Source organism: Cryptotermes secundus, unplaced genomic scaffold (assembly GCF_002891405.2).
Source record: "Cryptotermes secundus unplaced genomic scaffold, Csec_1.0 scaffold93, whole genome shotgun sequence".
In the NCBI taxonomy this organism is placed as follows: domain Eukaryota; kingdom Metazoa; phylum Arthropoda; class Insecta; order Blattodea; family Kalotermitidae; genus Cryptotermes; species Cryptotermes secundus.
Window position 1 is genome coordinate 197,599 of NW_019736393.1, and position 15,561 is coordinate 213,159.

The 15,561-nt window shown below is 41.4% G+C and overlaps 1 protein-coding gene across 1 annotated transcript in view; it reads left to right on the top strand.

Annotated features, from left to right (window-relative positions):
- Positions 1 to 11,078: 11,078 nt before the first annotated feature.
- Positions 11,079 to 15,561, top strand: part of LOC111869780 (protein decapentaplegic) — a 43,643-nt gene continuing 39,160 nt past the window's right edge. The window contains exon 1 of the mRNA XM_023861538.2: positions 11,079 to 12,043. The gene's annotated coding sequence lies outside the window, so the exon portion shown is untranslated. The remainder of the gene's footprint in view (positions 12,044 to 15,561) is intronic.

Below are 15,561 nucleotides of genomic sequence, written 5' to 3' on the forward strand. Positions count from 1 at the left end.
TTAGACGAATAAGATGGGGGTGTGGATTGGATTTATCTACCTCATGATAGAGACAAATGGAGGGCTGTAATGTACACAGTAATAAACTTTCAGGTTTCATAAAATGTTGGGAAATTCTTGAGTATCTGCCCAACTGGCGGCTTATGAAGAAGGGCTCACGTCTCTGGAGTTATCAGTATCTGAGATTGCAGCCCTACAGCGTCGAATGCTGGGATTGGCAGTGAATGATTAATTGAGAAGGATGTGAAAGGAAGCGGTCGTGGCCAAATTTGAAATATTATCCCGGAATTTTCCTGAAGCGATTGAGAAAGACCATCAAAAACGTCAGTCAGGATAAGCGATGTCCCTGTTGACATTGGAACCCAACATCTCCCAAATAAAATCCAATTTTCTCGGTGAAGTTTAGTAATCACACTGCTCTCTTCTACCCTGAAGCTGGAGATAGTATGTTCCTTAAATATTTGATAAGAATTTACCAGACTTTATGGAGTCACATCTCAGAAGATTCACTGACATCCACGAGGACTGCGAATTTCACATATTTATCATAGTAAGTAAAAAGTAAAGGAAAGGTATCCCTGTAACAGGCTGTGGAGGCCCATAGGGTTGTGAGATGTCGAGGTTCCCCACATTTTCTGTAGACAAACGGCTCACAGATGGCGGTGAAGTTGTCACCCTTACGCGCCGGCAACCCTTTACCCCCAAGAATATTCCTGATACTCATTTCTGTTAGACTCTGAGTCGACCCCAGGCCCATAGTGCGGCTGGAAGGATTAGGTAAAATGAAAAAAATCCAATGACCTTATACGGATTCGATCCCGCGACCTTCCGGCGTGTAACTTAGTGCCTCTACCAACTGCGCTACCGAGTGCCCCGTATTTATCTTAGTTCTGAATTATTATTTTCTTCTGGTATATAACACTGCTTCGTGCTTGTTTCTTACTTAATCTTCAACATATGTTCTGCTGAAACGTCGGTTGAGTTTCAACGGACTACACCGCGTTATTATATCCCAGAAGATAGAAATGTTCATAATCATCGCTGTGAGAACCTCAAATCCTACTTATCACAGCTTTGTTACACCACGGCAATGAATACACCTGTGATGTAGGGCACCAAAAAAAAGTTGAAAGTGTTGAGAGATCAGGTTGGCCTTGACATCTCGGTAATTGACACCCCTGGCCGAACAGGTGCACTGCATGCAGTAGCATTATAGAGGTATGTGTTGAGGAATGTTTGTCTAAACCACTCCCCCACACAGTTCTTTCCCAAGCTCAACCCTCCTTTCCTCCCCCCGAACAACTTCCTTAACCCCCCCTCTCGTGCCCCCCTTATCATCTTCAAAAACTTGTAATTATGCATACCTCTGTAATACCAAGAAGTGGGTATGTAAACACTAACGTAGTCACAAACTGTTCCCGCTTCTTGTCTCCTTCTTCCTATTGGCTGAAAATTCGAGATGCATTGCGTTGACTAACCTTTCGTCTGATCCGCGGTTGGCTGAAAGGAAGAATTAGGGGCGGGTTGTAACTTTTTTTTTTTTACTTTGAAAAAGAAGAAACGAAACTTCAAGATGTTTGTGAGAGAGACAGAGAAGAGGATGGCATATTTCCTTAGTAATGGAAAATAATTGAAAGAAGTTTCCAAAAGAGGCGAGAAATTTTTCAGTACGTAGACAATTTTTTTAATATTAGAGAAGTCATTTCTGGAAATTAACCACCTTCACTATTCTCATTAAAAATATATAATAACATGATACTGGTGGGTTATAGATAACCAGAAGAATATGGGGAATTTTGTAAGATTAACTCCGTGGCCTGTAGTCCGCAATCGAACTATACCGACCGAGCGACCACCGCTTGTCGGCAAAGTTAGTGCTAACTTTAGCGGATAGAGAGTGTCGCGTGATTAGCGCAACGGATCCCCACGGCCGTTAATTTAGGGTTTCTAGACAAGAGCCGCTATTTCCTTGAAATAGCTCCTTAATTATCCTCATGAGGCTAAGTGGACCCCGTTCCAGATCCACTACTTCTCAGAAAATCTGGCAGCGCCGGGGAATCGAACTCGGGACCTCTGGATCTGTAGCCAGGAACTCTGACCACTAGACCACAGAGGTTGTCTTCGTGAGATTTTACTTATTATTCAAGATTTTCAAGTGCGTTAATTTTAAATTTTACTGAATTTTATTGATTTATGAAATCAATAGAAATGATTCAGAGTGAGCTGTACTTCACGTCATGAATGATTGTGATCAAGGCTGTTGTTAAACATTATTAAAGCTGTTAATTTTCAAACGCAAGAAGCATCCCACAAACCATAAACTAGGTACAGATAAAGATATTCTTGTTTAGATGAACCCTTCGGGTTTCACGATTAAAATTTTGTATACATATCTAATTCTTCCCATAGGCGATACATTTCGTTGCTATGCCATCCTCCTGGTTTTGACCTCTCTAACAATATTTGATGAAAACTACAGAATACAAAGTTCTATCGTCCTGTAGCGCTTTCTTCACATATTTAGACAACATTTCTTTTCAATAGCCTACTCTCAGATTATGAGCATATTTAACTTTCTACCGGGTGATCAGCCTGGTGAGGATAATTGAGGAGCTACTTGAATGGAAAAGTAGCGGCTCCGGTCTAGAAAACCGCAATTAACGGCAATATTTTAGTATTAGTTTTATTAATTCTATAACTGTTTTAATAATAACTGGCAGTTTCGAATCCATATCAAACCATAATTTATAACCCCAAAATTTACTAAATTCTTATGTGGGATTACAATTTATTTCAAGATGCAGACTCAAAATTTCGTAGAGTAGCCATCTTTGTAATCCCAGAATTATATGTATATATCATTCATAACACATAGAAATGTTTATAATCTATCTTCCTATAAAGCTTCAAAAACCCAACTTCAATAATGAAATAGTTACTATTGCCAAAATAATGTTTCTTGCACTGACGCCATGTTGTTTTACATTCTAGAAAAAATCTGATAGCGATTTCAGTGTTTCATAGATTCTATGACGATATATCATTTCAATATTCTACATCAATGGTTAGCTATAAAAAAATAAACTCCGTGGTTTTAATCTGCAAGCGAACAATACCGATCGAGCGACCGGCGCTTGTCGGCGAAATTAGTACCAACTTTGGCGGACAGAGGGTGTCACGTGGTCCCTACGGCCATTAATCTCGGTTTTTTAGACTGGAGTCGCTACTTTTCCATTCAAGTAGCTCCTCAGTTATCCTCACGAGGCCGACTGGACCCCGTTCAGACACACTACTTCTCGGAAAACGTGGTAGTGCTGGAAATCGAATCCGGGATCTCTGGATCTGTAGCCAGGAACTCTGGCCACTAGACTACAGAGGCGGTAAATCGTTAGGTACACTCCCATAAATTTGTTGCAAACTCACAAAAGCTTCAATCTTTCTGTTTACTCTAGTGCAGTCACAAAATATTCAGATAATGTACATCAACGATAATTTCACAAATTATTTCAATCTAGGCAAAGGTATGTTGTCCTTACGCTTAATTAAGCACAATGCCAAGAAGACACGTGATGTTCGGAGTGGAGATACGGGCCCACACATTCTTAAATCTCGGCACTAGATGGGGTTCAGTGGTTAGGTTCATGCCTAAGCGGCTGTACATGCCGGAGGAAAAAGGATGAAAGATTTACGGTGAAAAATACTGTCACGTAGTATGTGTGTGACTCTAGACGATGTTTTGGATTGGGTATTGGATTTTTTGACCATTTATAACATACAATTCGGAACTACAAACAATCACAGAGCCACAGCTAATCCCCACAGCACCCGCTAAGAGTTTCCAGCATGCTGTCTTCATCGGGCGTTCCCTGGTAAAGATTTCTAATACTGGGGATTCTTCAGCTACCGCGATCTAGTCCTCTCTGAAAGGCAGCTCCCTTCCAACTGTTCCTTTTCTTCACAGCTTCCCGTAAAGAACTGATTTGGTTGCACCAGTTGTCTTCCTTATAGATCATGGGCACGGCCCGCGCAGATATCATTCCTCTGTTACTTGCGAATTCGTTGCCGCGGGAACGTGTTTACCGAGTCGTTCCCTAGTGGCGGTCATCTTCCGAGTCCCGCTGAATATAAATGCTTTGTCGGTATCTCAACACAGGAACAACTACATTTCGAAGAAAGAAAAATCTTCGAATAAAAAGAAACTAAATGTATTTGAGATTAACAATCAAGTTCCTTCCGTCAAATGTGACACTTTTTTAAGTTTTCCACCTCGTCAGCACCTGCCTTACATGCCTTAAAAGTATTTGAGATTCTCATAGCCATGAATATGAAATTATTATACTCTGCTGTATGACGCCGTGTAGCCCGGTGGATGTTTATCGAAGTTTGCATATGTTCCCTTCGTCTTCATGGTTCTACCAATGTGTAGTGTCTTAAAAGACAGTATTTTCCTTAAGAAATTAAACTTCTATCGTGTTATTAAAAACATCGAGGCTCATGATTCCTGTCACACCCAAAAACTCCACGCAATACCCGCACATAGATTTAAACAGCCGTGGCCAGCATACACATTGATAAGACTAAGCAGTGAGGCGAGAAACAGAAAAGTTAAATGGAGGATTTGAGGTTTTCACAGTCGTCGTCACGAGGAGTTATATCTTCTGGGATATAATACCGTGTAGTTCGTTGAAATTCAGGCGACGTTTCGGAGGAACATATCGCGTCTTGAGGGCCGAAGAATAGGCCAAGCAAGAAACATGGAAACATGTTCCTCCGAAAAGTCGGTTGGCTTTCAACGGACTACATTGCTTTATATCCTAGAAGATAGAACTCCTCAGAAATTCACATTCTCTACCAGGTCAAGGGCCCCGCCATAGCTCAAGCGGTTAGTCGCTGGCTTCCCAAAGCGGCGGCCCGGGTTCGGTTCCGGGTCTGGTCAAGTGGGATTTGTGGTGAACAAAGTGGCGCTGGAGCAGGTTTTCTCCGAGTACTTCGGTTTCCCTTACCAATCTTCATTCCATCAATTGCACCACAATTACCCTCACCTATCATCTGCGGCTGGTACAATAGGTCAGAAGTGGCCGCAGCACAAGGGACTTAATTCCACCCCACTAGCAGTAAAAAAAAACAGGGGAAGCTGTTCAGGTCGGACTGATGACTGAAGCTAGTCTGAAGACAATTCCCGCTACCATCTTTACACCATATTCTATAACTTCCTGATGCAAGGTTCATAAATACACTAATTGATATAAAGTAAGGTAAAGGTATCCCTGTAACAGGCCGTGAAGGCCCATAGGGTTGTGAGATGTTGAGGTTCCCACAATTTCTAGACAATCGGCTCAAAGATGGCGGTTAGGTTGTCAACCTTACGCGTCGGCCGCCCTTTACGCCCAGGAAGATTCCTGGTACTCATTTCTGTTAAGAGTCTGAGTCGACTCCAGGGCCATAGTGCGGCTGGAAGGATTAGGTAAACTGAAAAAAAAAATCCACCTCAAACAACTTATTCGATATTTACGAAGTAGATAAATCTATATATCCCATTAAAGTGATGCAAAAAAAACATGGAGGTAAAATAAGTTAAAATTTTCGTTGTGTTTAATTAGCTAAGCACTGTGTCATGAAGACATACGGGGGAATTGTGGTATAGCTCCGTCTTTCTTGACCTCGGCAATAGATAGAGGTGAGTGGTCATCTTCACGTCCCTACCGCTTTACTCCCGGGGAAAGAACGCCAGATATCCATTGGATATGAGGCTGGGTAGGCCCCAGAGATGGTCTGGACGCTGTGGAAGAGAGAAAAATCTTGTATTGCTGGGAATCGAACCCAAGCCAACCAGCTTATATCATGACGGAAAACATGAAATGTGAAGAAGATATTCCATGGATCCCCCGTAACAAGGACATTGTTTCCATACACGTGAGAGCTGATGAAATAAATGTCCTACACAAAAATTCACATTTTTAATTTTCTGTTGTTTTTTAGTTCGATATTTTTTTATTGCTAGTGGGGTGGGACTAAGTCCCTTGTACTGCGGCCACTTCTGGCCTATTGTACCAGCCCCAGATGATAGGTGAGGGTGACTGTGGAGCAATTGGTGGAATTAAGATTGGCAGGGGAAACCGAAGTACTCGGAGAAAACCTGCCCCAGCTCCACTTTTTCCACCGCAAATCCCACTTGAACAGACCTGGGATCGAACCCGGGCCGACGCGGTGGGAAGCCAGAGACTAACCGCTTGAGCTATTGCGCGGCCTGAGTTCGATATAACGCATTTCCTCCTGGAAAGAAAACACTATAGGACCAGAATGCTGGACGCTGGATGTGAACGTCATGACACTGGTTCACCGCACTGTTTGTACGTACTGTACCCGCCCTCAACGATATTACATGGTAGCATTATGAAATCTTAAGTGGGTTGAAAATACAGTAAACCCTAGCTATGACCGCGCCATAGCTCAATTTCTGAGTTTTCTATCTATGAATAAATGTGTTGTACGTTTATAGTTTTTAAATAAAGGTTCTATAGTGATATTTTTTGTTTTCATTAGCACTATTTATATCGTTAAATTTCAAATTTATTCGTTTTCTAAGTTTTATTGTCGTTTAGGATGCATTTTGCTTCACTAATCCTAATTATCGCTTAATCCAGATGGCTTCTCCCCCTCCCCAATTAACCCGGATTAGCAAGGGTTTATTGTACTGCCAATCACTGCATGAATGAAATTTGGAAAGCAACTATATTTAAGGTTCGGTCTAGAAAACCGAGATTAACGGCAGTGGGGATCCGGTGCGCTGACCACGCGACACCCTCTCTCCGCTAAAGTTGGCACTAACTTCGCCGACAAGCGACGGTCGCTCGGTCGGTACAGTTAGCTTTCGGAAAACAGGCCACGGAGTTTTTTTTTTTGTTTGTTACTATTTTTAAGGTTAGGTTTATCTCGAATGAGTATTAAATGTATTGCTAAGATTTCTGGGTAAAATAAACTGAGATTGATAATGTCTAGTCCTGAAAATAACTTAGCGTTGTGGACAGGACCGACTTGAAGGAAGAAGCTTCTCGTTTTTCCGCAAGAGCCAGAGTTCGCACCTCACTCCATGCATTTGTTTTGTGGCTCTTATAAGCTTAAACTATAGTTATCTTCGTAACAGAACACATAAAATTTTTTATAGTAATTATTCTTGCGTTGGAAAATTATGGCGACCGAAATAATTCGTTGTTGACGCATTTCATTTTAGTAATAAAAAAAAATTGCACATAACACATTTAACTTTCATGACTACTATTTCTCAGGAATTATGTTTATATAATTTTATTTCCAGATTTATACGCTTTAAAAACTAAACAAATGAGGATGAAATTGGCGGGGCATATACCACGGATAAGGAATGCGCATAAAAATTTTCTCGGAAATACTGAATGGAAGACCCTCACTTGTAAGATCTAGGCATAGATGGAAGGATAACACTAAAATAGATCTTGAAGATATAATAGTGTATGGAATGGATTCATCTGGTTCAGGATAAGTAATTAGCTGAGAAACTCCTAAATTCTCAGAGGACTCTTTTCCTCTAACTTGGTTATAGTTACAGAAGCAGCAGGAAGTTCCGCGTAGGACATCGAGTCCTGTAAGTTTCATGCAACTTTAATGCAATAAATTCAGTTTAGCTCTCCTCTCTCTGTACTCAACTCGTGCGCAAATAGCCACGAGAAATAAGAGAAGCTGGAAAATATTTATACCGCTTCGAATGGAAATTATTTTACATTTTATTATTATTATTATTATTATTATTAGTATTATTATTATTAAATAACTTATTATTTAAGTAAAAATTTGATCTATGTTAATTTTATTTAAAATAATCTTTAAATTTCGTATCGTCGCCATGTTTGTAACTGTATACCGATAACGAAAATGGAACATAGAATTTGTAGGCATGCCTGTCATCTCTGTCGACGTCAAATATAAAACGCCTTCCTCCAATTATGCATTAGTATTCTTACGTACATAAAGATACAGCTAAAGCTATCCGTATAACAGGCCGTGGAGGCCCATAGGGTTGAGACGTCGAGGCTCCCACATTTTCCCTGGACAATCGGCTCACAGACTGCGGTGAGGTTGTCAACCTTAAAAGCCGGCCGCCCTTTACCTCCAGGAGGGTTCCTCGCAATCATTTCTATTACAGGCTGAGTCGACCCCAGGGCCACAGTGGAGCTAGAAGGTCTAGAAGCCGTGACCTTTCGGCTTGTAGCATAGTGCCTCAACCAACTACGTTACCGCCTGCCCCTCTGAATGCGCAGGTACAGTATGAATTTCACTGATACGAAGCCCGGACCGTCTGATCTTTTCAGTGCTCTCAGTCATCATTCTGCACATAAGTCATGAAGAGAACTGTATAAATTTCTCATCTCTCTCTCTTGCTTGCGTGCTAAGTATTTGACTCATCATTTTCCTAGTAATTTAATCACTCCAGTATTTCGAGCCCGGTCTAGAAAACCGAAATTAACGGCCGTGGGGATCCGTTGCGTTTACCACGCGACACCCTCTATCCGCTAAAGTTTGCACTTACTTCACCGACAATTGGAGGTCGCTCGGTCGATATAGTTCGCTTGCGGACTAAACCCACGTCCGCCGTCCGAAGTCGCTACCAATCAACGGCAGTGAAGATGTGACACTAGATTATGCACAATAGTGGAATGTAGTCACACCGTGTATCAAAGAGTTCAATGGCTCCGATCATCAATCCAAAACCAGTCAACAGTCACTCTACATAAATCGTGTGAAAATATGAACTATTAAATATTCAAATGTAACTACGTCCTTGTGTTTCATTAATTATTACTCTATTAAGACTTCTGGGGGTGGGGCAATAGAGATAGAGCTCCATGCATTCTTAAACGTAGCACTAAATGAAAGTGAATGGACACCTTCAAGCCTCGATCGCTTTAACTCCAACGAAGAAGTTCCGGTACGTCTGTGTAGGGGGCTAGGTGGGCCCCAGTTACTAACGGAATTCTGTGGAGAAAAGAAAAATCTCTTGCCCCCCACCGGAAATCAAACGTATTTATATCGGAGCAGTCGGTTGGGTAATCGCTATACCGACTGGGTTATTCCGTCTTGTAAAGACATTCTTTCATCAGGAATCTGATCTGCTGGTTCCATACTTCCACTTAATTTAAGCTAAATTATCTTCACAGAGAATCAGAGCAAGTTGAATAGAGTTCCGGTCTACAAAATCGAGATTAACGGCCGTGGGGAACCGTTGCGCTGACCACGTGACACCCTCTATCCGCTAAAGTTTGCACTACATCTCCGACAAGCGGCGGTCGCTCGGTCGGTATAGTTCGCTCGCGGATTACAGGCCAGGAAGTTAAGTTCAGTAGAGTACATTTTCAGAATTTAATAATTACTCAGGTAGAAAAATGTAATGCTATCCCTGTAACAGGCCATGAAGGCTCATAGGGTTGTGAGACGTCGAGGCTCCCACATTTTCTAGACAATCGGCTCGCAGATGGCGGCGAGGTTGTCAGCCCTACACGCCAAGCTATCCCTGTAACAGGGCGTGGAGGCTCGTAGATTTGTGAGACGTCGAGACTCCCATATTTTTCTAGATAATCGGCTCACAGGCGGGGGTGAGGCTGTCAGCCAAGGGAAAAATAAATATTAAAATGAGCCTTAAAGAAACATGGGCGTAAAGTGTGTTCATATATGGAAAGATGGAGGATTATTATTAACAAAGAAATGAATATTCGGGTTTCATAAAGGGCGTGAAATTCCTTAAACAGGCAGACAAATATCAGTTTCTCGAGAAGAATTCTGCTTGGGGGAGATAGTTTCTTAAACAGTTATTGAATTTTCTTTCAGTACTGAAATGTTTACATTGCTAAGAACTTGTTTAATTAAAGTTTACTCCTACATGCGTTTACACAGTCATCTTAATCTGCTGTCTCAAATGTTTGCTGTGAGGGGAAGGTGTATTGAAAGGAAATGTAGCATGTTTTCATAACCTCCCGTACTCACGAATTCCCAGTGAACTCAGATGAACTCAAATCGCTGTTATATTCACTTAGGTAGATTTTATTCTGATAAGCCTAGAATGATGTGTTCTTTCGAAATAATATCTATGAAGCATATAGCCAAGTCTTCACACATCAGAGTAAGTCTCTAAGATGGTACAATAGGCCAGAAGTGGCCGCAGTACAAGGGGCTTAGTCCCACCCAACTAGCAATTAAAAAAAAAAAGTCTCTCTGAGGTCCTCACAGCAGTCATATAACGTCGTGGAGTCCGGTGAAAGGCAACTGACTTTTCAAACACATCGCTTCCATCTTCAGGGTTTAAGAGAAATTCGAGCAAGTAATTAGCGTTAAGGAGACAGCAAGTAGAGCTTACCTTTCGACCCTGAAGATGGGAGCACTGTATCCAAGGAAACAGATCTCGTGTATTTATATAATAATTTTCATAACCTCTATGTCTAATACAAATCAGTTATGTAAAGTTAAATTTGTCCCTGTGCTTAACTAATTAAGCATTACGCCATGACTACGTATGGGGAAGTGGATGTATAGACCCACCTTTTCCTCATCTCGGCAATAGTTAGAGGTGAGTGGTCAGTTTCACTGCCCGGCTGCTTTACCCCTAGGGAAAGAGCCCCCGGTACCTTTTGGATAAGAGGTTGGGTGGGCCTTAGAGCCGATCTGGACGACGCGGAGACGATAAAATTCTTGACCGTACCGGGACTCTTAACTCTGAACCCTCGGTCTAGTCCGTAGCCAGTCGCTATACCGACTGAGCTATCCCGGCTGCTAAATCAGTTCAATATAAAACATAAATCTGTTGCCACTTCCTTTAGGAACCACTACACATAGCTTTCTTCTGCTATAAGAGTCCCCGTATATAATTACAGTCCTCTTACTCGGTATGAATCCATTATCGCATTTAAAATATCGGATTCCCCACCTCTCGTGCTCGGCGCTGTTGGCATCCTTGTAGTGCAGCTAAGTGTCTCTTTCTCTCCGGGAACTCCTAGGCCCACTGGAGGCCCCATGGAGGCTGACTCCTCTATGTCTCGTTAGTCGTGTGCCTATCGCTGTGGGGACCGGTTGTGGAAAGCGGTTCACACCAGCCACTAGCTCTAAGCCGCTGTTCTGTGTAGTTACGGGCGTCAGGCCAACTAGATAGTCAGTTAGGGGAATATTCGGAAACCCGGTTTGAAATCAGTGGTAAGAGGAAATTAGATAAATTATACATCATTCTCTATTGTTAACTGTAGTTTATAGTATTATTGGCATAAAGTATATACTGTTGTTTAGGGAACGCGTTATGAAGTACGTGGTGTTGGTGATGTCTCTATACTGTTACCAGTGAATGCCTTTCTAATCTGTGGAAAAAAGTTTCTGATAACCAAGCAACATGTGTGGTGTGCATACTGTGATTTTTTCTCGTGTACATTAATGAAACCAACATACATGAAGAGGAAAACTGGAAGTTTATTTAGTGATCTATCTTCCTGCAACATTTCAAAAGTGAGGTGTCTTATATAAGGACTTTTAGTTTGAAATAGTGTTACCATATACCATCAAACTAAAATAATTAAATCCCTACTTATATTAATTAAACTTTGCATTTAATTTTACTTTAATTATCTTTCGGAGGTGACTTCGAAGAATGAAATAAACAAAATGATTACGAATATTATCCATTCAGAATTTGTGTAAAGTTAAAGAACGTAAATAAATAAATAAATCGAATAAGTGAATTATCGATAAAAAGTTTTGTGCATCTGAAAGCGCATCAGATCATCAGTGGTGATGCCTGCAGTATCATCTAGCCGGACACGATTATTGTCATATTCCGAAACTTTTGACATTACTTCAGATATCCTCAAACCCAGAAGCATCAGTGGTCACCCGCCAAGCATATTTTACACACAACATCGCCAACACAACAATCGTAACACGACTAGAACCGAACTCAAGTCCTGCTCTCCCCATGTAGCGAATGTGTGCCCAGCATTTCAAGTCTATAGACGACAACACATAGACGAGAAAGGTGAGTTATTCGCATTATTGCATCTGAACATGACAAAATACAACACTGCACATTTCTATATCACGTATACATGTGTATGCTACTGCAAGGAAATGCCTTTACTCATTTGCAGTCCGGTCTTCTAGACAAGATATCGCATATCTTCTTTTGAGAACAAAAAAATATGATTCTATTTCAAAGAAAGGTTTCAAAAATCAACCAGCTGGGACGTATTTTATTACATAGACTAAAAAATATGTTACATGAGCCGGGATAGCGTAGTCGGTATAGCGATTGGCGATGGGCTGGACAACAGAGGGGTCGGAGTTCGAGCCCCGGTAGGGTCAAGATTTTTCACTTCTCCGCTTCGTCCAGACCGTTTCTGGGATCCACCTAACCTCATATCTAATGAGTACTTGGTGTTCTTTCCTTTTGGGTAAAGCGGCAGGGGCGTGAAGCTGATAACTTACTTCCAACTAGTGCCGAGGTCAAGAAAATGTGGATCTATGCATTGACTCCCACTTACGGCTTCATGGCGTAGTGCTTAATTAGTTAAGCACAGGGACAACTTTACCTTTTACACTACTAAAACAGGTGTTGGTTCCCATAAATATTTAAGGCTTATTATATATAATATAAAGAACTGTATTTTTCTCAAAGAATGTATTTATATGCTTGGAGTAAACAGTTATTTTTCTGCAAGGGCACGAGGAGCTTCATAACTTGTACTCTTCTCCAGATATAATTAGAATGATCAAGTCAAGGAGGATGAGATGAGCAGGGCATGTAGCAGAAAAGGGGGGAAGATGAATGCATATAGGATATTGGTGGGAAAGCCAGAAGGAAAGAGACCAATAGGAAGACGAAGACGTAAGTGGGTGAAGAATATTAAAATAGATATAACAGAGATAGGATGGGGTGTTATGGATTAGATTTATCTGGTTCAAGATAGGGACCAGTACACGATACTGAATCTTCTGGTGCTACACGCCCTTCCCATCTCATTCTTTCTGACTTGATATTAGTAATTGTATTTTTACTATTAAATTTTTATTATTAAATATCGCAAGTACTCGCCACTTGCAAGGCGTATTCTAGGCAAACTTTTCTTAGATGCAGGAACGCGCCCCACTGTTAGGAGCCAATAGGTGGCATCGGGAGACATCAAGTCTCATAAATAGCGTTCAGTGGAAACTAACCTTTGAAATAATATTTAAACAGTACCTATATTCCAAACAACATCTACGCCATACACAAAGACGACAAGCATACATGTCGCATAACAATCTTACTGTTAAGTTTTAGAAGACTAAGCAAAAAGTATTGTGTACCTTTTGCCCAAGAATTATACTAATAGTTTGATTTGTTTCATTCTGGTCCGTCACACTAACAATTACAAATATAAATACTATGTATTGTAGCACATAAGTGTACGTACTTTACGTCTAAACAACATATCTGATGTAAGATTTAAGGCTTTCACGGCGGTGACTATGAAGAAAGCAGTCTTTTGGGATTTGGCANGTAGTAAAAACTTACAGGTCACATTGGACGGAGTGATTTATATTTGTAATTATACTAATAGTTTTCAATGTTCAGTGACTTTTACATGTGATGTTACTATGCGCCTATTTATTATTTGTTAATCAGTATTATTTTTAACGTTCAGTGAACACCTGAAAGGCCAATGGATCCATTTAGCTATTTTCTTTCATTGCTAGTGGGGAGGGACTAAGTCCCTTGTACTGCGGCCACTTCTGGCCTATTGTACCAGCCCCAGATGATAGGTGAGGGTGATTGTGGAGCAATTGGTGGAATTAAGATTGACAGGGGAAACCGAAGTACTCGGAGAAAACCTACTCCAGCCCTATTTTGTCCACCATAAATCCCACTTGACCAGACCCGGGATCGAACCCGGGCCGCCGCGGTGGGAAGCCAGCGACTAACCTCTTGAGCTATGGCGCGGCCCCATCTATTTAGCTAAATTACATACATACTTGATACACATACAACCATAACACAAATTTGGTTATGTATTCAAGTTTACATGAAAAATTTTATCCAAGTTTATGATAGAATAATTACAATTAAAAACCAGACGCAAATATGGCACACATGTACCTAATCACGTAGTTCTAGACAGCAAATTCCACCTGCTGGAAATAGTGTTGTGTTGACAGGAATATATTAAATGGTATCTGTACGCATTCAAGTATTCGAGAGTCTAAAGGACGTGACAGAGTATAAGTTGTGCGACTGAAAATTTATACATTTCGAAAATTATGACTGCGTTGCAAAAAGTTCAGCTCGCAGGAACTTCCTACACTGTAAAAATAGGCTCCGCAGAGTACTTCTTGCTAATAAAGCGATATAGTTTTATATAATTATAGAAAAGTGCCGGCGCTACCAGATTTTCTGAGAAGTAGTGGTTCTGAAACAGGGTCCAACTCAGCCTCGTGAAGATAATTGAGGAGCTATGATTGCGGCGCCGGTCTAGAAAACCGAAATTAACGGCCGTGGGGATCCGTTGCGCTGACCACGCGACACCCTCTATCCGCTAAAGTTGGCACTGGCTTCGCCGACGAGCTGGGGTTGCTCGGTCGGTATAGTTCGCTTGCGGACTCAAGCCACGGAGTTTGTCAATAACATCTTACATAGCGCTGAATAATGAAAGGCAGTGAACAATTAGTTGGAAAGGATGTGAAAGGAATCGGTCATAGTGTAATTGAAGATGTTATTCCAGCATTTTCCTGGAGTCACTGAGTAAATCTACGAAAAATATCAGTCATTTAGTTTTCTGGCCGAGAATCGATCAGAAGCCGTCAGAAGCGGTTACCGATTGAGCCAACCTTCTTGTTGGACCTCTGTCGGAATTCTGGTTTATTGTGGTCCAATTTATTCCTCACAGTTGAGTCCTAGGATACAGGAAAGGTAAAGTTATCCCCGTGCCCAATGAATTACGCACTAATCCACGAATACATACGAGGACTGAAGGTGTATAGCTCAGGACTAGATGGAGGTGAACGGGCAGCTTCCCCTGCTGCTTTACCTCAGGGGAAAGACCTTGCAGTGGGCCATAGCTTAGGTCTGGACGCGATGGATTAGAGGAAATTTCTTACCCCTGCCCAGAATCTAACGAAGACTCTTCCGGCGTCCATCTGGTAGCCTGGTCACGGCTCCTCGACTATTTGAATTATGCCTAAATATCTTAATCAGGCCACAAAAATATTATAATCAATCTTCTGTATCTAGGCTTAGCTGTAAGCAACACGCAGTACATTTTTCTGTGAGCTCATGAAGCTGTCCCGCAGTAACGGAAATGAGAACAGGCCTCAGCTTGTAGATTCAAGGAAAACGCGTTCTTATTAAAAGGTATGCTTGACATAAGACAGGATCTAGCGTCACTTGTCCATGTGAAACTCACTCTGTTCGTGTTACACAGCGGTTCTCAAAAATAAGTCTTTGGGCCATGCCAGGTTCTTCTCAGATTTGAAAAGTAACTTTTGTGGCATATACGACGCGGTTCTGAAATATAGGTC